The sequence below is a fragment of the Oncorhynchus mykiss genome, chromosome 28 (assembly GCF_013265735.2).
Source record: "Oncorhynchus mykiss isolate Arlee chromosome 28, USDA_OmykA_1.1, whole genome shotgun sequence".
In the NCBI taxonomy this organism is placed as follows: Eukaryota; Metazoa; Chordata; class Actinopteri; order Salmoniformes; family Salmonidae; genus Oncorhynchus; species Oncorhynchus mykiss.
This window is the reverse complement of record NC_048592.1, coordinates 29107107-29126817: the sequence shown is the minus strand read 5'-3', so window position 1 is coordinate 29126817 and position 19711 is coordinate 29107107. Positions and strand designations below refer to the sequence as shown.

The 19711-nt window shown below is 39.4% G+C and overlaps 1 long non-coding RNA gene across 1 annotated transcript; it reads left to right on the top strand.

Moving 5' to 3' along the window:
- The first annotated feature begins 3011 nt into the window (after nt 1-3011).
- LOC118944842 lies at nt 3012-6434 on the top strand. The gene is made up of 3 exons (XR_005040213.1): nt 3012-3145; nt 4294-4385; nt 5122-6434. It is a non-coding gene; the product is annotated as an uncharacterized LOC118944842 (long non-coding RNA).
- Nucleotides 6435-19711: the final 13277 nt, after the last annotated feature.

Genomic DNA, 19711 nt, shown 5'->3' with positions numbered 1-19711 from the left:
TGCTCGTCAGAACGACTTCAATAAGGGAGAACATTGAGTGTGTCTGCTGGAGGTCTAGGTGCATATTCCTAAAGTGTCTCAGAGTAGGAGTGCTGATCTGGGATCAGTATTGCCTTTTAGATCATAATGAATATAACTCAGGTCACTCAGGGGGATGATGTGCCAGCACAGCCCAGCTGACACTCACCCTACCCTGGCACATACCAACCACCGCCCTGGACTCTGGACCACTATGTTCCAGTCAACCAGTCTGGTTCAAATCAAATTGCCTTTATTTACTTTATTTCCCTTTATTATCTTTGATAGCAGTGGCCAATCATGAAGCAAACATAAAGTCAGGACCTGTCAGGGACCAATCACAAACACACATGTACAGTCATGACAACTGGTAAACAGAGATGTTTCAGTCACTTCACCACTTTTTTCAGCAAAATCAGGACGCACTTCCAATATCCAGGTAATTTGTTATTTATTTTACTATATTGAATGCATGTTTGGCGGCAGGTAGCCTGTAACCGTAAGGTTGCATTATTGAATCCCAGAGCCGACAAGGTAACAACACAGCATTACATACATATTTTAAATTACACACCACAACATGGAATTAAAATGCATGTAAATACAAAGCAAGGATTTAGTTATACTATATTGTTGTCGATGCACATGTTGATGATTGAGCAGCAACTTCAGTGCTTGATGTATATCTGTGAAAATGGGAATATATCAAATATATTAAGTGCTTACTAATGTTTCATAGTTATTAATTTGTTGAAAAATTATTATTTTAAAGAATAGTTTTTGTTGTTGTGGTTATTGTAATAATTATCATAAGTAGCTGTAGCAATAGAACCAGCAGAGCAGAGTAAAGGTAGCTAATATAGAAAAGTTATAAACATACATATGTAACGCCCGGGGTGTAGCGGAGGAAGAAGTCAGGCACAGCAAGCAGAGAGTTATGGGTAGCGATACTTTTAATACACCACACCGGTGAAAACAACGCCAACCCAAACAAATGCCCCAAACACGGGGAACTAAACAGCACAGCAAAAACCACACACACGGACAACCTTGACTTACAGGCGTGTACAAATGTACACTGAAAACAATCCCGCACAACCAGCAGGCGGGCCGGCTGGTAAATAAAGCCCAACCAATTAACCTAACTAAACACAGGTGCAACTAATAAACAGACAAAAAGGAAAAAGGATCAGTGGCAGCTAGTAGGCCGGTGACGACGACCGCCGAGCGCCACCCGAACGGGAAGGGGAGCCACCTTCGGTAGGAGTCGTGACATGAGAGAATTATCACATTTCCCACTTAGAAAAAACAGGGTGAATCTATGATGTTTACACATACTTTTAACCCCAAACAATCAATGTGATGACGTTAAATAAACGTGGAAAACTTATTTGGATTTGCAAAAAGTCATCAACCTATGGACACAAATTTTAACTTGATTGATAATTGTTGTTGATTTCATGTTAAATTCATGGTTAGTTGACAACTCAACCAAATGCAAATCAAAACTAGACATTGAACTGAAGTCTGTGCCCAGTGGATAATCTCCTGTCAGTGACATTTAGTCTACTAACACAATGACAACATTACTCCTCTGGAGAACTGATCCTCGGTCACCCCATGGGTAATATTACACGTATTCCTCGACTGTAACAGTCCCTGACTGCAGTCTTTTCTCATTTAACAACACACAGTGAACAACACGCAGGATATACAGTGAATTCTGAAACTATTCAGACCCCTTCCCTTTTTCCACATTTTGATACTTTAAAGCCTTTTTCTAAAATTGATTAAATGAAGAAAAAAAAATCCTCATCAATCTACACACAATACCCCATAATGACAAAACTCGTTTTATATTGGAGTCCACCTGGGGTAAATTAAATTGTTTGGACATGACTTGGAAATACACACAGCTGTCTATATAAGATCCCACAGTTGACAGTGCATGTCAGAGCAAAAACCAAGACATAAGGTCAAAGGAATTGTCGGTAGAGCTCAGAGATAGGACCGTGTCGAGGCACAGATCTGGGGAAGGGTACCAAAAAATTCCTGCAGCATTGAAAGTCCTCAAGAACACAGTGGCCTCAATCATTCCTAAACGGACAGAAGGGAAGGACCTTGGTCATGGATGTGACCAAAAACCAAATGGTCACTCTGACAGAGCTCCAGAGTTCCTCTGTGCCTCGACACAATCCTGTCTCGGAGCTCTACGGACAATTCCTTCGACCTCATGGCTTGGTTTTTGCTCTGACATGCACTGTCAACTGTGGGACCTTATATATACAGGTATGTGCCTTTCCAAATCATGTCTAGTCAATTGACTTTACCACAGGTGGACTACAATCAAGTTGAAGAAACATCTCAAGGATGATCAATGGAAACAGAATGCATCTGAGCTCAATTTCCAGTCTCATAGCGAAGGATCCGAATTTGATGGGATATTGTGTGTAGATTAATGAGGTAAAAAAATAAAAATAAATCTGTTTTAGAACAGGGCTGTAACATAAGAAAATGTGGAAAAGGTCAAGGGGTCTGAGTACTTTCTGAATGCACTATAAATGCATAGTACTTATTTCATATAATGTTTTGATACATTGGTCGACTCCCATGCATTTGCAGCTCCAGTTAATTATGTCTTCAGTACTGCTAACTTGATTACCAACTATGGGGAAAAAAGGCCTTGATTCATATGAATGCAAACATTGGTGAAATTCTGAGACGATATATTAGCCACTAGAGTAATAGACATTCAAACAGCTAACATTGCAACTGGGATATTTCCTGGAGATTTGCGTCCCTATGCAATCAGAAATCATTCAATAGTGCTTGCAGCATTGAACAACCACAGAGAAAAAGTCACTTTCTTTTGGTTTCATTTCATAGAACACAGTAAATCTTTCTTTTTTTTGACATAGGAAATTGTGGCAACGTTTTTTTTTATACCAAAATCAGGGAAGTCCCAGTCAGGCCAATCATGAACACACACGTACAGTCAGGTTCTTTCAGAGACCAATCATGAACACAGGCCTACAGCCAGGAAACAGGTTTCTTGTTCAACATTCAAACAATTTTACATTCAAAGAGCACTAGCCCAAAGCTAGTCCTGTGATTTGACCACCTTCAGGTAAATTATTAATTTCATTATATCAAGACTGCATTTTATTACACTGCATAATATATATTTTCTTATTGCATTGTTTATATCACACTAACAACGTATGTGTGACATAGGCCTAAATATGGCTAATGGGGTGAAACTCGAAGCAGAACCCTTTTCTGACTCTGAGCAGGTGACAAAGATTAATTACAAACGCAAATGTTGCTCTGCAAGTGAGAACACCGAGTACATACCAAGTATATACCAGGTATACATGATGCAGATTATAAAGCATCAAGAGTGAAAAAACTGTTGTGCAGCAACTCACTGCTTTCCTGAATACAAATAATGTATACAAAATGCTCTAGTAATGCTCCATTAAGAGTAAAAAACAATGACTTCTCTGCACTGTCCTATCAGCGTAATGAACACAAGGGGAGACAGAGAGCTGGTTTCAAACGCAGGGCGCAGCAGGTGTTTATTGAAAAGGACCACAGGAGGAGGCAGATAGCTGGGTCCAGGGACAGGCAGAAGGTCATACACATGGGTCCAAAGGCAGGGAAAAGGCTAGTAACGTAATCCGGGAGATCAGGCAAAAAGGTAGATAACAGGAAAAAGTACAGGTAGGGAATAGGCAAAAAGGCGTCGTTAGTGAGGCAGGCAAAAATGATCATACATGGGAGGAGTAAATCAGAGGAAAGACAGAGCTCTGAAAGACGTATGTCACAAAACAAACAATATCTCACAGTGATGGGGGGCAAAGAACTGAACTAAATAGGGTGTGATAATGATATACAGTTGTGTGAACAGGTGATCAGAATTCAGGTGATTGGGATCTGGAGAGTGAGCTGCGTTCAGGGGATCTAGGGGTTTGAGAGTGTGAGCTGAAAAGTGGGCTGGAAAGTGAGCTGTGTTCAGGGGATCTACGTGTTTGAGTGTGTGAGTCGGAAGCAGACCTTACAATCAGATTCTGATATTTTGGAGACTCAAACGTTCGAATAGATAAAAAATTCCACCACGTTTTTGAGTGAAGCTGTGACATGTATACTAGAAAATATATATGCTTTAAGTATACTTTGGAGATACAACAAATCTAATAAAGTCTTCATGATGCCTTCATACTTTCATGCAGTCTTACATAGCTGGTTCAATCATTATTATTTCCCTTTCAACAGCATATCATGAGACCTACTCCTATCGGCAACATGTATTAAAACACAATGAAAACAATACATTTCTGGACGTGTGGTCCTCGGCCTCCCAATGGGTAAATATATACATGTTTCTCTACTTTAACTGTCAATGAACGCTGTCTGGTCTCTTTTGTCAGGAAGACTATCAATAATGTTATTAATTTTTCAAGGCTTCATTCTGTTGCAAACAGTGCATTCAGGCTGTAACACAAAAACATGTGGAAAAGTCAAGGGCTGTTTTCATACCCCATTACTTTTTCCCACATTTTGTTGTGTTACAGGCTGAATTTAAAATAGATTTGATTTTATGTCAAAGTGGAATTCAAATTGTTTTCAAATTAATACACAATGAAAAGGAGTTGCTTACTAAGACGACATTGAATGTTCCTCAGTGGCCTAGTTAGTTTTGACTTAAGTAGTCTTAAAAATCTATGGCAAGACTAGAAAATGCCTGTCGAGCAATGATCAACAACCAACTTGACAGCTTGTACAATCCAGTTGTGCAAAGCTTCACAAATCATTTGAGATTTACCCAGAAAGACTCACAGCGGTATTCGCTGACATGGGTGCTTCTACAAAGTATTAAGCTGTAACACAACAAAATGTGGAATAAGTCAAGGGGTATGAATGCTTTCTGAAGACACTATTGTCAAGATTGTTATGTCAATCCTTATCATTACCTTTATATTCATTATCGTTATCATCAGCAAATTCATCATTTATAAATACCAAATACCATGCAAATCTAATTATTGATTGCTTAAGAGAGTAAACATATTTTTGATCTGAGAACCTTTCTTCACATTGCAGGGCTGGGGCCAGGGCTAAAGCAGGGGCCAAGATAGTGGATGGAGAACACACGGACCCCCTGAGGACTTATGTGCCATCGCTGCCCTCCTGTTACCGCTGCTGGAGGCTCCCGGACGGATAACGCCAACCACTCCGCTTTCTCCCTCCCTCTGTCCCTATCTCTCTGTTTCTCTCTCTCTTTCTTTCATCATCCTGGAATTAAAGTGTGACTATGTTAATAACCTGTCAGGTCAGTTAAAAAAGATTGCTACTGGTGACACTGAAACCCAGTACTACCTGTGTCAGACTATTTGAGATATATATGGTTAAATTCAAAAAGATTTGTAATATTGATTTTGCGCGTGACTTAAAAATGTCCTTTGGAGTGGAACTTGAGGCAGAAGATTTTTCTGACTCTGGGCAGCCGACAATGATTCTGTTCAAACGCAAACGTCGGAGAAACATAACGGAGCCTTTACATTTTAGCTCTGCAACTGAGATCTTCATAAGTACAGAGGGTGCAGATCAGACATTGAGTGTGAAAAACAACATCATAGACTCTTCTCAGCGTTCCATCATATCAGATTCTGATATTTTAGACAGACGCAAACGTAGGAATAGCTTAGATATTCCACCAGATTTTGTAACATGCACACTGGAAAATATTCAGTATGTATACTTTGAAGTTTTATGTTTTATGTATACTTTGAAGCTACATAGTCACACTTTAAACCACATATATCTATTAAAGCCTTCATGACACCATCATAATGCCTTCATAATGTCCTACACTACATACATAGAAGCTTCACATATCATTTGTAAGCAAATGTCATGCTGGAAAAAGGAGGTGTGCAGATGCGGAAGCAGAGATGTGCCGACAGAAGCGAACTTTCGATGCATAATTCTGTTTAAACGAACCTAACGGACGGCGCAGAAGCTGCAAAATTAGGCTTTAGAGAGGTGGAAGGTTGCTGATTCAATCCACGGACAGGGTATAAAAACAGAACTGTGGGAACTGTTGGTCTATGATTCCAGGTACTCCCTCCTGCCGTTGTGCCCTTGAGCATGGGACTTAAACCCCAAAACTGCTCTCCATCCAGGGGTGCTGCTCTGTAGCTTATCAACTTAGCTTATCAATGATTTGTGCAGCGCCTATGAAATGTGATGAAGCAGATAATGAGGCTAAACTACTAACAATATTCAGTTAAGTAATGTACATTTAGAAGGTTATAATAGGGTCATACTCACATTGCTCCTATAACTATATTTAGCATTTCATTATCTTATATTCTGGCTTAGCTTTTTAATGCAATAAAAACTGTGACAAACTATTCAGTGATGCTTTATTTGTCCTAATGCAATCCTCATTTTAAACTATGTATTTCAACTATGGTCAAATTGTTCCCTCTTACCAAGTCAGAGCTTTGGAACAAAATGTCTTGCATCATCAGCCCAGCATTGTTAATGCTGTTTTTTTCATCCTCTTGAAAATGCACTCAGTAAATGTACTGGAATGGTCATGTCTTAAAGTAAGGTTGCCACTAAGGAACAAAGTTCAATGGGATTAACACCTAAACCTTAATGGGTGACTGACTGGAAAAACCACTGTCACTGGAGGATGAGAATGAGAGATGAATACTGTAAATTAGACCAGTGTTAACAATCTGCCTGTTTAAAAACATTCCAGAACATGTAAACAGTTCCATGATACAAGCGTGCTAATCAGAGGACAAGAGAGCATCTCATTACAAACAAAACAGAACATAGTACTTATTAATGCAGTCAATGAACACTTGATATTTATCGGTGTCAATTCTCTATGTTAAACAGCTGTAAGTATCTGAGAAAATCATTTGCGGTGCTTTCTCTGGCAATTGTTCAAAAGATTCAGCAATTGTACAATGGCAATGATGCATTATTACCAACTGGGCACAGATGTCCTTTCAATGTCTAGTTTTGATTTACATTTGGTTGAGTTGTCAACTAACAGTGAATTCAACGTGAAATCAACAACAAATGTCACCATGTCATTGGATTTAGAGTAAAAGTTGGGTGAAAAAAAAGACGAAATGCACTGATGTTGATGACTTTTACAAATCCAGTCAGTTTTCCACGTTGATTGAAAGTCATCACATGTCCCTGCATATTTATGTGGTAAAGTTCGACACTCAACACAAATACAGAAGTTAGACATGGGGATTTACAAGAAGTCACGTGATTTTCAGGAAATTTTAGGCAGAAAAGAGAAACTGATACGATGCCAAATAAATGGTAACTGGGACAGTTTTTACTTCACTGTGCTTGTTGAGACAAAGACTTTCACATGGTACCTACTTTTCCACTTAGGTATTATTTGACCCAGTTAGATTCCTCTCATTGTATTATTGGTTCATGTTGCATTTAGAATGAGAGCACACGATGACCCAAATGGGAGTAAACAAACCCCAAGCTCACTTTCCTAACCATTTGTATTTTGAGTAAATTATCTCTTCAAGGTGTTGTCTTTAATTAACTACACTGCACTCTGTTTCCTCTCAAGGTTTCTTCTCTTGCCAGTGTTGCCCGGTTTTTGAGGAGTATCTAAACTTAATTTGTGTAAAAATACAACATCAGCATAAAGACAGAGAGTGTGCAAGAAAAGATAGATGGGACTTTGTGACTTAAGTAACAAACCGGTTATATTAGTCATCACATCTACTCATCCATCTCATGTCAGGTTTAGACTCAACTGTTTCTGGCTACTGACCAACTGATTATGTTGATTTATATTTGTGCACCATCACTGCCTGTGCTGTTGACCTTTTCCACTTTCACTGTAGAAAAAAACACATACAGGAAATACTTGTTAGTGTGTGTGTGGCTCCCGTCCACAGTACACTTTTCCAAGGAGGTGTGTGGATGTTAGTGTGTGTGTGGCTCCCGTCCGCAGTACACTTTTCCAAGGAGGTGTGTGGATGTTAGTGTGTGTGTGGCACCCGTCCACAGTACACTTTTCCAAGGAGGTGTGTGGATGTTAGTGTGTGTGTGGCTCCCGTCCACAGTACACTTTTCCAAGGAGGTGTGTGGATGTTAGTGTGTGTGTGGCTCCCGTCCGCAGAACACTTTTCCAAGGAGGTGTGTGTGGATGTTAGTGTGTGTGTGGCTCCCGTTTCAAAGTTGAAACTCATTTACTGCATTTCTATACAATTAAAACATGTTAAAATTCTATTTGAAGAAGAGTAAAGACATGCAAAAATTACCCCAGCAGTTATCCCCTTGGTTGCTTTAGATTCATTAACCGCAGTCGATCTGCAAACACATAACCTATTAGCTATACAATTGTAATGTTATACCCCAGAAAGGGGTGAAATATCAGAAATGATTCACTCTGAGAAAATATTTGTGCTGACACGTCAGTGACTAAACCAAAACGGATGACATTTTTAGAACTGTATTGTTTGCATTGTAATGTATGCCGAGGCCTATAAGGAAGATAGGCCATGTGGAGATGTTCATTTTAAAACATATCTTATTTTTTAAAGTTCCTAACTTGTTTGATAAGATTAGTACAGATTTTCTCAGGGGACCACATGTGCCCCGGCCCCAAGTTTGGGAACCACTGTACTAAGCTCTCGCTTGCTTCCTCTCTATGTTTCCTCTGCTTCCTCCTGCATGCATTGCAGCTTGCCAGCCTCACCACTGAGCGCCACATCACTGTCTGTCTCAGTAGCCTACTCTCTGAAGCTAAGTTAACTTAGCAGCTTATTTTTTGCTCCTGCTGAGGTATGCAACGTTTAACGTTAGATTCTTACTTCATCCTTCTAGCTGGCAAAGCAGCCTAATACTAGCCAGAGGCAGAGCCCTTCAAAGTTACTGCAATAGAAGTTTCTGCCGGCAGCTATCCACTCACTGACTGACATATCTACACTGAACAAAACGCAACATTGGTCCCATGAGCTGTTTCATGAGCTGAAATAAAATAACCCAGAAATGTCCATTTGCACAAAAAGTGTATTTCTCTCAAATTTTGTGCACAAACTTGTTTACATCCATCTTAGTGAGCATTTCTCCATTGCCAAGATAATCCATCCACCTGACAGGTGTGGCATATGAAGAAGCTGATTAAACAGCATGGTCATTACACAGGTGCACCTTGTGCTGGGGACAATAAAAGGCCACTCTAAAATGTGCAGTTTCATCACACAACAAATTGTGAGGGAGCTTGGAATTGACATGCTGACTGTAGGAATGTCCACCAGAGTTGTTGCCAAAGAACTGAATGTTAATTTCTCTACCATAAGCCGCCTGCATCGTCGTTTTTAGAGAATTTGGCACTACGTACAACCGTTTGCTTATGTCAACGTTGTGAACAAAGTGCCCCATGGTGGCAGTGGGGTTATGGTTGGGCATGCATAAGCTACGGACAACCATCATAATTGCATTTTATCGACAGCAATTTGAATGCACAGAGTTACCATGACGAGATCCTGAGGCCCATTGTCGTGCCATTCATCGACGTGCATGACAGCGTGTTTACAGTTCCCGCCAACATCCAGCAACTTTGCATAGCCATTGAAGAGGAGTGGGACAACATTCCACAGGCCACAATCAACAGCCTGATCAATTCTATGCTAATCCATGAGGCAAATGGTGGTCACACCAGATACTGACTGGTTTTCTGATCCACGCCTCTACCTTTTTATTAAGGTATCTGTGACCAACAGATGAATGTCTGTATTCCCAGTCATGTGAAATCCATAGATTAGGGCTTAATGAATTTATTACGTTTTCGTTATATGAACTGTAACTCTTAAATTGTTGCATGTTGCATATATATTTTTGTTCAATATATAAGCAACTATTTACCAGTTGCACTCATTCTCCAAGAGTCGTTTTTTGTTTGTTTGGAGGATATCTGTAGACACGGCAGGAGTCAAAGGGCGGTTTTAAAATGACCTTTTGTCTGACATCTCGCAAACACAATGTAAGCAGAGCCGAGCTGTGGTATTTCATTTTATGTCTCAGGCCCTCGTCTGTGCCACGAGAGGGCGGGGTTAGCCTTTTGAGAGAGTGGTGAATGTGCTACTAAAAAGGCAAATCATGTGGAGCAGGCGAACATAATGAACAAACCACTGTTCATGATTCCACTTGTTCGCGAATAGGCAGGTGCAAATAGAACAGTCTTATCTAAACTATAATCTTTATGAGCTATGATCAACGCTGGAAGCAAATTTTAGATGTTGACACGTAATTTATTTTCTTTCTTGTGTACAAAATATATTTTTTTAGTATTATTATTTTATTTCTAATTAGAAAAAAATGTCAGAGGCCCGGACCTCGGTGTACTCATATGTAGTTTCGGCCATGTGCAGAATGAAAGCCCACAAACACCCAAATGGATGTAAACAAACCACAATCTCGCTTTCTCGACCCTCTAGGTCATAGACTTCCTTCCAGTGGTTGGAACCAAAATTACTTTCCAATCGTTTATTTCTGAACAGAACCACAATTTTTTATTTCGGTTCCACTGTTCCAATCAACAAAATACACTTCTGAACCAGTTCGAACCCCAAGAAAGTATCGTTTTTCATTGTTCCTTTTTAAACCTGTGATAAACTGTTTTTTACGTTTAGCTCATTACATTACTTCACCAATCAGTGTGGATAGAGCAGGCAAGATAGTTGCTTTATATGCATGATGGACAGACAAGTGTAGCTTATGACAGAAATGTTGCTGGTAGGGAGAGAGAGAGAGAGGGTTGAGGAGCAGACTTGAAGTGCTGGGCATCTTGTTATGAAATAATTAACTGAATTAGGTCCAGAGAATTATACCTTGAAGGAGCAGCTTCTATTGAGGAACTTTGAATGTCCTTTAAGCTAGCAAGCTAACAAGCTTGTGTGAGCAGAGGACACCAGAATTAAAAACATGTCTTACCCTTTTGTAGTTAATAAATCCAACGTGAAACGTGATAACTAGGCCTATATTATCCTTAACTGGCATTGAAAAATGTTTGGATTCAACTGTTTCTGTCTGCTGACCACCTGAATATTTTGCCTCATATTTGTACACTTTCACTGTTCATGAGATATTACGTCCATTCTCAAGAGAAGCAAGTTTTATCAAAACTGTGTGTGTGAGAGAGAGAGAGAGAGAGAGTTGGTCATAATAAACCTGATCTGCTAAATTATTACCATAACTTCGATATAAAGTAGTGTACAAGACTGGCTTCCTGTTGACAGTCTTGAACTCATACATCCAATACAAACCATAAAAGGAGTGACATCGCCACCTGTGGGTAGAGAATGAGAAAAAGCGTCTGTCCACCATTTCTATTTGTGTGTGTGTGTGGTGTTTCTGAGTGCATAAATGCTTAATTTGGTTGGGGGGCCCCCCACCTCGCAGGAAAGTTAATTTCCTGCAATGTTACAGATTTTGTCATAGGGCGTAGAGAAAATGTTGCAGTTTTAAAGCAAGTTTCCTGCAATTCAATACATTTTGCCATGGAGCAGAAAGAAAAAATGTGCAGTTTTACAGAAGGTTTGCTGCAGTTCTACTCATTTTATCATGGGGTGTAGTGAAAATGTTACTGTTTTAAAGGCCCAGTGCATGCAAAAATGTGATTTTTCTGTGTTTTAGGTGGAATACTACTGTAAAATTGTGAAGTTTTCCCTTCCCTAGTCAGACCACTCTCAGACAGTCTTATCAAAATACTTGCTTGAGAAATTGCTCTTTGCTAAGAAAAAGCAATTTATTTATTATTATTTTTTATTTCTTTATGTAAATTTTTATTGAAAACAATCTCAGTAAGGTACTTACAGTTGAAGTCGGAAGTTTACATACACCTCAGCCAAATACATTTAAACTCTGTTTTTCACAATTCCTGACATTTAATCATAGTAAAAATTCCCTGTTTTAGGTCAGTTAGGATCACCATTTTATTTTAAGAATGTGAAATGTCAGAATTATAGTAGAGAGAATGATTTATTTCAGCTTTTATTTCTTTCATCACATTCCCAGTGGGTCAGAAGTTTACATACACTCAATTAGTATTTGGTAGCATTGCCTTTAAATTGTTTAACTTGGGTCTAACGTTTCAGGTAGCCTTCCACAAGCTTCCCAAAATAAGTTGGGTGAATTTTGGCCCATTCCTCCTGACAGAGCTGGTGTAACTGAGTCAGGTTTGTATCCCTCCTTGCTCGCACACGCTTTTTCAGTTCTGGCCACAAATTTTCTATGGGATTGAGGTCAGGGCTTTGTGATAGCCACTCCAATACCTTGACTTTGTTGTCCTTAAGCCATTTTGCCAGAACTTTGGAAGTATGCTTGGGGTCATTGTCCATTTGGAAGACCCATTTGCGACCAATCTTTAACTTCCTGACTGATGTCTTGAGATGTTGCTTCAATATATCCACATAATTTTCTTTCCTCATGATGCCATCTATATTGTGAAGTGCACCAGTCTCTCCTGCAGCAAAGCAACATGATGCTGCCACCCCCGTGCTTCACGGTTGGGATGGTGTTCTTCGGCTTGCAAGCCTCCCCATTTTTCCTCCAAACATAATGATGGTCATTATGGCCAAACAGTTCTATTGTTGTTTCATCAGACCAGAGGATATTTGGTACCAAAAAGTACCATCTTTGTCCCCATGTGCAGTTGCAAACCATAGTCTGTTTTTTTAATGGCAGTTTTGGAGCAATGGCGTCTTCCTTGCTGAGCGGCCTTTCAGGTTATGTCGATATAGGACTCGTTTTACTGTGGATACAGATAATTTTGTACCTGTTTCCTCCAACATCTTCACAAGGTCCTTTGCTGTTGTTCTGGGATTGATTTTAACTTTTCGCACCAAAGTGCATTCATCTCTAGGAGACAGAACGCATCTCCTTCCTGAGCGGTATAACGGCTGCGTGGTCCCACGGTGTTTATACTTGCGTACTATTGTTTGTACAGATGAACGTGGTACCTTCAGGCGTTTGAAACTTGCTCCCAAGGATGAACCAGACTTGTGGAGGTCTACAATTTGTTTTCTGAGGTCTTGGCTGATTTCTTTTGATTTACCCATGATGTCAAGCAAAGAGGCACTGAGTTTGAAGGTTGGCCTTGAAATACATCCACAGATACACCTCCAATTGACTCAAATGATGTTAAATAACCTATCAGAAGCTTCTAAAGCCATGACATCATTTTCTAGAATTTTCCAAGCTGTTTTAAGGTACAGTCAACTTAGTGTATGTAAACTTCTGACCACTGGAATTGTGATAAAGTGAATTAGAAGTGAAATAATCTGTCTGTAAACAATTGTTGGAAATATTACTTGTGTCATGCACAAAGTAGATGTTCTCCCTGACTTGCCCAAACTATAGGTTTTTAACAAGAAATTAGTGGAGTGGTTGACAAACTCCAACCTAAGTGTATATAAACCTCCGACTTCAACTGTAATTGTTACCCAGAAATTATAGTTAGATAAAAAGAGCTGCATTGGACCTCTAAAGCAAGTTTTCTGCAATTCTACTAATTATGCCATGGGGCAAAAAAATAAATAAAAGCTAATTTACAGCAATGACCTATTTTGCCTTGGGGTGGAGAGAAATGTTTACAGTTTTAAAGCTAATTTCCTGCAATTCTACACATGTTGTAATTACTTATGCCTTGTTAATATGATATCTGAGTGAGAATGACTAACAAAATCAATAGGGGACCTGGAGGTCAAACAGCAAAGAGTCTCCTCTCTCCTGTGTGACATGAAAAGCAATAAGTGATCGAGGAGAGTGTCAATTCGTTAGTAGGCGAACAAAGGAGTTTGCGCCCATCATCGATGACCTACTTTAACAGAGGATGCACAAGAGTATCCTGGCAGCGGTAAGTGTGTAAGTGTTTTAATATCTGCCACACCCGCTTTGAATCAGCTGTTGTTTTCTCAAAGGAGAAAGCATGCACACATTTAAAAAACATTACACTACTTATCCTTTCATCTATAAAATGTCTTGCACAAGTATTTTCATTTTTTCTTTAATCACTTTACACATTTATTTTGGGATCTACCCCCTTAAACGTAATACGCCTGAGTGGAAAAGGAGTCTCATTTCATATGAGTTAATTTCCCTCGTTTCCTCTCCTCATCTCCACTTCTGGATTATCTTTGACCTTTTTCAAAAGCAGGCGAGGAGAGGACGTTGGAGAGAGGCGATAGGAGTCGAGCAAATTCAACTGAGATTCTCCCCATGAACTCCCCATTACTCCATTATGTTACCTGCTTAGAGTTGGATGGAGTGAGAGAAGACCATTTTTTATGAGATGTACTACTGAAAAAGGCATGAAAAAAGTAAAGCATAATTCCACCAGACAAATTCAATATTGAACTTTAACAGCCTGTTATATTCAATAAAGTGGCCTTTAATATAGACCATATGGAGAATGTTCCTCGGTGCACCCTCTGTGACTTCTAGGAAGATTTGAATCGACTTGACCGCAAAATGTCTCCAAGATTTCCCATCATTGTGAAGCCCTAGTTATACTCTTGGTTTGTCAAAATAATTTCAGAAGATTGTTATTTATGTCATGTGATTAGTGATTCATTTATGTCTGTCCCTCATTTTAAGGTCAACCCTGTTACGTGAACTGAACTCTTGTTTTAATATGGTGAAAATATTCCTTTCAAAAAAAATAAAAAAAATAATCTAATATTCAAATCACAGTGTGAAAGCAGGTGAGCTGGTGGTACATTGGGCTGGATGTGTCAATGTGGAGTTCATACATGCATAATCTATGTGTATAAAGTAGTTGTTGTGGAATTGTTAGGTTAGATTACTCATTGGTTATTACAGCATTGTCGGAACTAGAAGCACAAGCATTTCGCTACACTCTCATTAACATCTGCTAACCATGTGTATATGACAAATAAAATTGTATTTTATTTTATTTGATCTATGAGCAGAGTTACTGTTTTACCTCAATTAGCCACGTAATCCCTAGTTTGAAAGCCACTGTTTTCTGCTAGCTCTGCTGTGGCATTTTCCCTACATTTCCCCCCACGTGGGCCAGCCCCCTAGCAATTTAAGTTCCAGCCAATGACATCCAGCTCCCCACCAACTAGCAAGAATAAAACAACGCAGAGAGAGAGAGAGCAATGACATGGTGCATATATCTGAACATATGTGACTTGCTCTCTCATAATCAGTCACATTGACCCCAAAACACATTTAGATTTGTATACACTGCTGGAAAGAGGAGATGCTTAGCTTCAAAACAATGTATAGCTAGTTTCAATGGAGGTCTGTCACCCTTATGAGCTGTTCAGAGAAAATCACCCCAGAAGTTTGTTGTTGGTTTTTAGCATGGCGCCAATTGCATTCTGCATGTCTCACTGTATGAGACAGTGTATAAGACTTGTTATTTGGCATCACTTGTAGCTGGCTTGCTACTCATTAACAGTTGACAAGATAATGTGCTAGCTAGCTGGTGTTTGTGCTTGTGCTAGCCAGCTAAACAGCTAGTTAGCTAGCTTGTCAGATGACTTGTCAAATTAACTTGAACTCCAATTACCATTTTACTCTTGTCAGTGTTGTTTTTAATCAACTCCCTTGTCATTTTACACTTTTCTGTCTTGTTTTAAATAAACAATCAACTACAGAAGAGTACATTTCGCTTTCAGTTGACCTCCTTTGAGTTATAAGGGTGTAAAGCCTTATTTGAATATTTCTTAATGTGTCACATTATCGTGGTTTACAATGTGAAATCAATTCCCTGTTGGAAGCCTATTTGCAGGAAGATATACAGCACTTTTACATCACTCACACCTTCCATTAAGAATACTTGTCAGAGTAGGGAAGAAAATACAGTACATGAAGACTACCTACACCATGTAAACTGGAACAACTATCTCACCTACGGTTGCTATAAATCCAACCACTTACAGATTGGATTAGTTTTTTTTTTAAATAGACCTTCCCTTTTGTCCTCAGAACAGCCTCAATTCGTCGGGGCATGGACTCTACAAGGTGTCGAAAGTGTTCCACAGGGATGCTGGCCCATGTTGACTCCAATGCTTCACACAGTTTTGTCAAGTTGGCAGTATGTCCTTTGGGGTGGTGGGCCTTTTTTGATACACACAGGAAACTGTTTGGCATGAAAAACCCAGCAGCCTTGCAGTTTTTGACACAAACCGGTGCCCCTGGCCTAGCACCTACTATCATACCCTGTTCAAAGGCAGGTAGTCTAGCAGTTAAGAGCATTGGGTCAGTAACCGTAAAAGGTTGCTGGTTTGAATCCCTGAGCTGCCTAGGTAAAAAAAACATGTTGATATTCCTTTGAGCAAGGCACTTAACCCTAATTGCTCTGGATAAGAGCATCTGCTAAAATGCACTTAAATATTTTGTGTTGCCCATTAACCTTCTGAATGGCACACACTCACAATCCATTTCTCAAGGCTTACAAATCCTTCTTTAACCTGTCTCCTCCCCATCTACACTGATTGAAGTGGATTTAATAAGTGACATCAATAAGGGAACATAGCTTTCACCTGGATTCACTTGGTCAGTCTGTGTCATGGAAAGAGCATAATGTTTTATAGACTCAGTGTATACACATACACATATTCCTCTTCTGTAACGGTCACTGAATGGTGTCTTGTCTCATTTAGCATTCAGCAGGATATACTGTAATCCTGGATAAATAAGTGTTGTGTTGGGATGTGTTGTGACATGAATATCATTAATGCAATGACTGTTATCTTAGCAACTTAGTTAACTATGTTGAATTGATTATGTGATTAAATGAATCGTGTAACAATTAACTCGGTAACTTGGGGCACCACAGGAAAACTTATTGAACAAGTAACTAACTCCCGAATTAAACTCTTATAAGATGTACAGTATTTTACCTCATATCAGTCTCATTCTGAATGTCGTAATATTCTATAAATCTGCACGAACCCCAGTCTACATGATGACAGCGATACACAAATTGGCTAAATGATTTATTTACGAACTAACTAAATAATCACACAGAATGACATAAGCACACACAGGATATATTAGACGCTTATTTGTTTGAAACCTATCACTCGTTTGTGTCACACTGCTTTTCTTTATCTTGGCCAGGTCGCAGTTGTAAATGAGAACTTGTTCTCAACTAGCCTACCTGGTTAAAAAAAGGTGAAAGAAATAAAATCAAAAACTAGATGGTTTCATTTCAAAGAGACAAACAATTACATTTAGTTGCAAGACGAGATACCTCCGCCTCACTCGCAGAGAAAAAAGTAGCAATGCAAGTTTTTCACAGTCAAATTTTAACAAAATAACTGTACAAGTTCTACATTTGTGACATCAATATTTAAAAAAAGATATACTGTATAATAAAAAAAATTGCAATTCGGTAAAATGAGATCTGGGCTCTGGTCAAATGTAGCGCACTGTATAGGGAATATGGTGCCATTTGGGATGATGCCTAACTCTAACCTAACACTATAGCATGACGCTAGATTGATGACGTGATGAATTGATATTTTAAACAAGATGCAAACTTTCCATTTTAACTAAATAATGGATATAGCATTTTCGCACCAAACCAATTGTAAAATCTCAAATCTATGAATTAATCATCTGAGGACAGTAATATTTTACACACACATTTCTTTTACCAGGTAAGTTGACTGAGAACACATTCTCATTTACTGCAACTACCTGGGGAATAGTTACAAGGGAGAGGAGGAATGAATGAGCCAATTGGAAGCTGGGGATGATTTGGTGACCGTGATGGTACGAGAGCCAGATTGGGAATTTAGGATTTTTTTTTTTTGCCCGTTTAACGTCCCAGGCAAAAGACAGCACCCTACACAGGGCAATGTCCCCAATCAGACCAAAGGAAAGAGTGCCCCCTACTGGCCCCACAACACCACTTTCAGCAGGATCTGGTCTCCCATCTAGGAACCAACCAGAACCAACCCTGCTCAGCTTCAAAAGCAAGCCAGCAGTGGGATGCAGAGTGGTATGCTGCTGGAAAATAAAAAGGTATCCTGAGTGGCACAGCAGTCTAAGGCACTGCATCTCAGTGCTAGAGGCATCACTACAGACCCTGGTTCGATTCCAGGCTGTATCACAACCAGCCGTGATTGGGAGTCCCATAGGGCAGTGCACAATTGGCCCAGCATTGGCAGGGTTTGGCAGGGGTAGGCTGTCATTGTAAATAAGAAGTTGTTCTTAACTGACTTGCCTAATTAAATCAAGGTAACATTTTAAAAAAGGTACCATAAGCATTCATTTCTGATGAAAAATTGGATTAGAAAGCATTTTGGGAATAAACTCTTCAGTTGATGCTTCATTCACTTCACCCTCACCTCTGTTGTATGGTATTCCTAAAATTATACTTTGTTCGGGGGATTTACATGTTGCATTGCATATTCAGCATTCAACACAAATACAGAAGTTGGTGACTATGAATTTCATAGAATGAAATATAAAAAAGAAAACAGTGTTACTCTCTGACACGGTCTTGTCTCCTGCATACAGTACTGTCCCCTGTTCTGTTTCACCTAATGACATTGGAATTTACAAGAAGTCACAAGATTTTCCTGTGGATATAGGTTAGTCAATATATCCACAGGAAAGTTAAATTAAATAAAATGTTCAAAGTACTGGTAATACATTCAGATTTCTATCACCTGAAGCATGCACAGAGCAATGTAAACAAGTGCACGAGCTAGGCAAGTATGCATGCATCTCGTGCATGTATTTTTTATATTGTATGCATGCTTCAGGTGATAGAAATTTGAATGCATTACCAGTACTTTGAAAAGTTGATGTAATTATACTTTACTGTGGATATATTGTCTCACATCCCTACCGCCAAAAGGACCAACCGCACAGACAACCAGTAAGGTAAGTTAAAATATAATTTTATTCAACATTCTGGCTTGTAGTAGTTGTGAGGAAACTTTCTTGATTCAAACGCTAATTTCTGCAGGACGTAGAATTCAATGTAATTAAACATTGAGTTTCCAGGCAGTACATGACCCTAAGCATGATGGGATGTTTCTTGCTTAATTAATTCAGGAACCGCACCTATGTGGTAGCACCTGCTTTCAATACACGTTGTATCCCTCATTAACTCAACTGTTTCCTTTATGTTGGCAGTTACCTGCACATCCAATACAAGCCATAAAAGAAGAGACATCGCCACCTGTGGGTAGAGAATGAGAAAAGCGTCTTTCCACCATGAGTTTTGAACCATCCTATTTTTCCAGGTAAATTAAAAGAGATAAACCATTTATTTGTGTGTGTGTGTGTGTGTGTGTGTGCGTGTGTGTGTGTGTGTGTGTGTGTGTGTGTGTGTGTGTGTGTGTGTGTGTGTGTGTGTGTGTGTGTGTGTGTGTGTGTGTGTGTGTGTGTGTGTGTGTGTGTGTTGCTATACTGTATACTGTGTGTGAAAATATAAATAACTGCCATGGTGGTGTAGGCAGTGTAATCTGTACCCAGCAGGCTGGATCCCCACTGTGTGAGAGTCAGTGTATTGTTCCTGCAGCGCGTCAGATAACAACTCATCAACATACAGAATAATTTGGCTGCAAGAGACACTCTACCATCCATCTGCTCTGAGATGATAAATACACACACACATGCGTGCACACACACACAC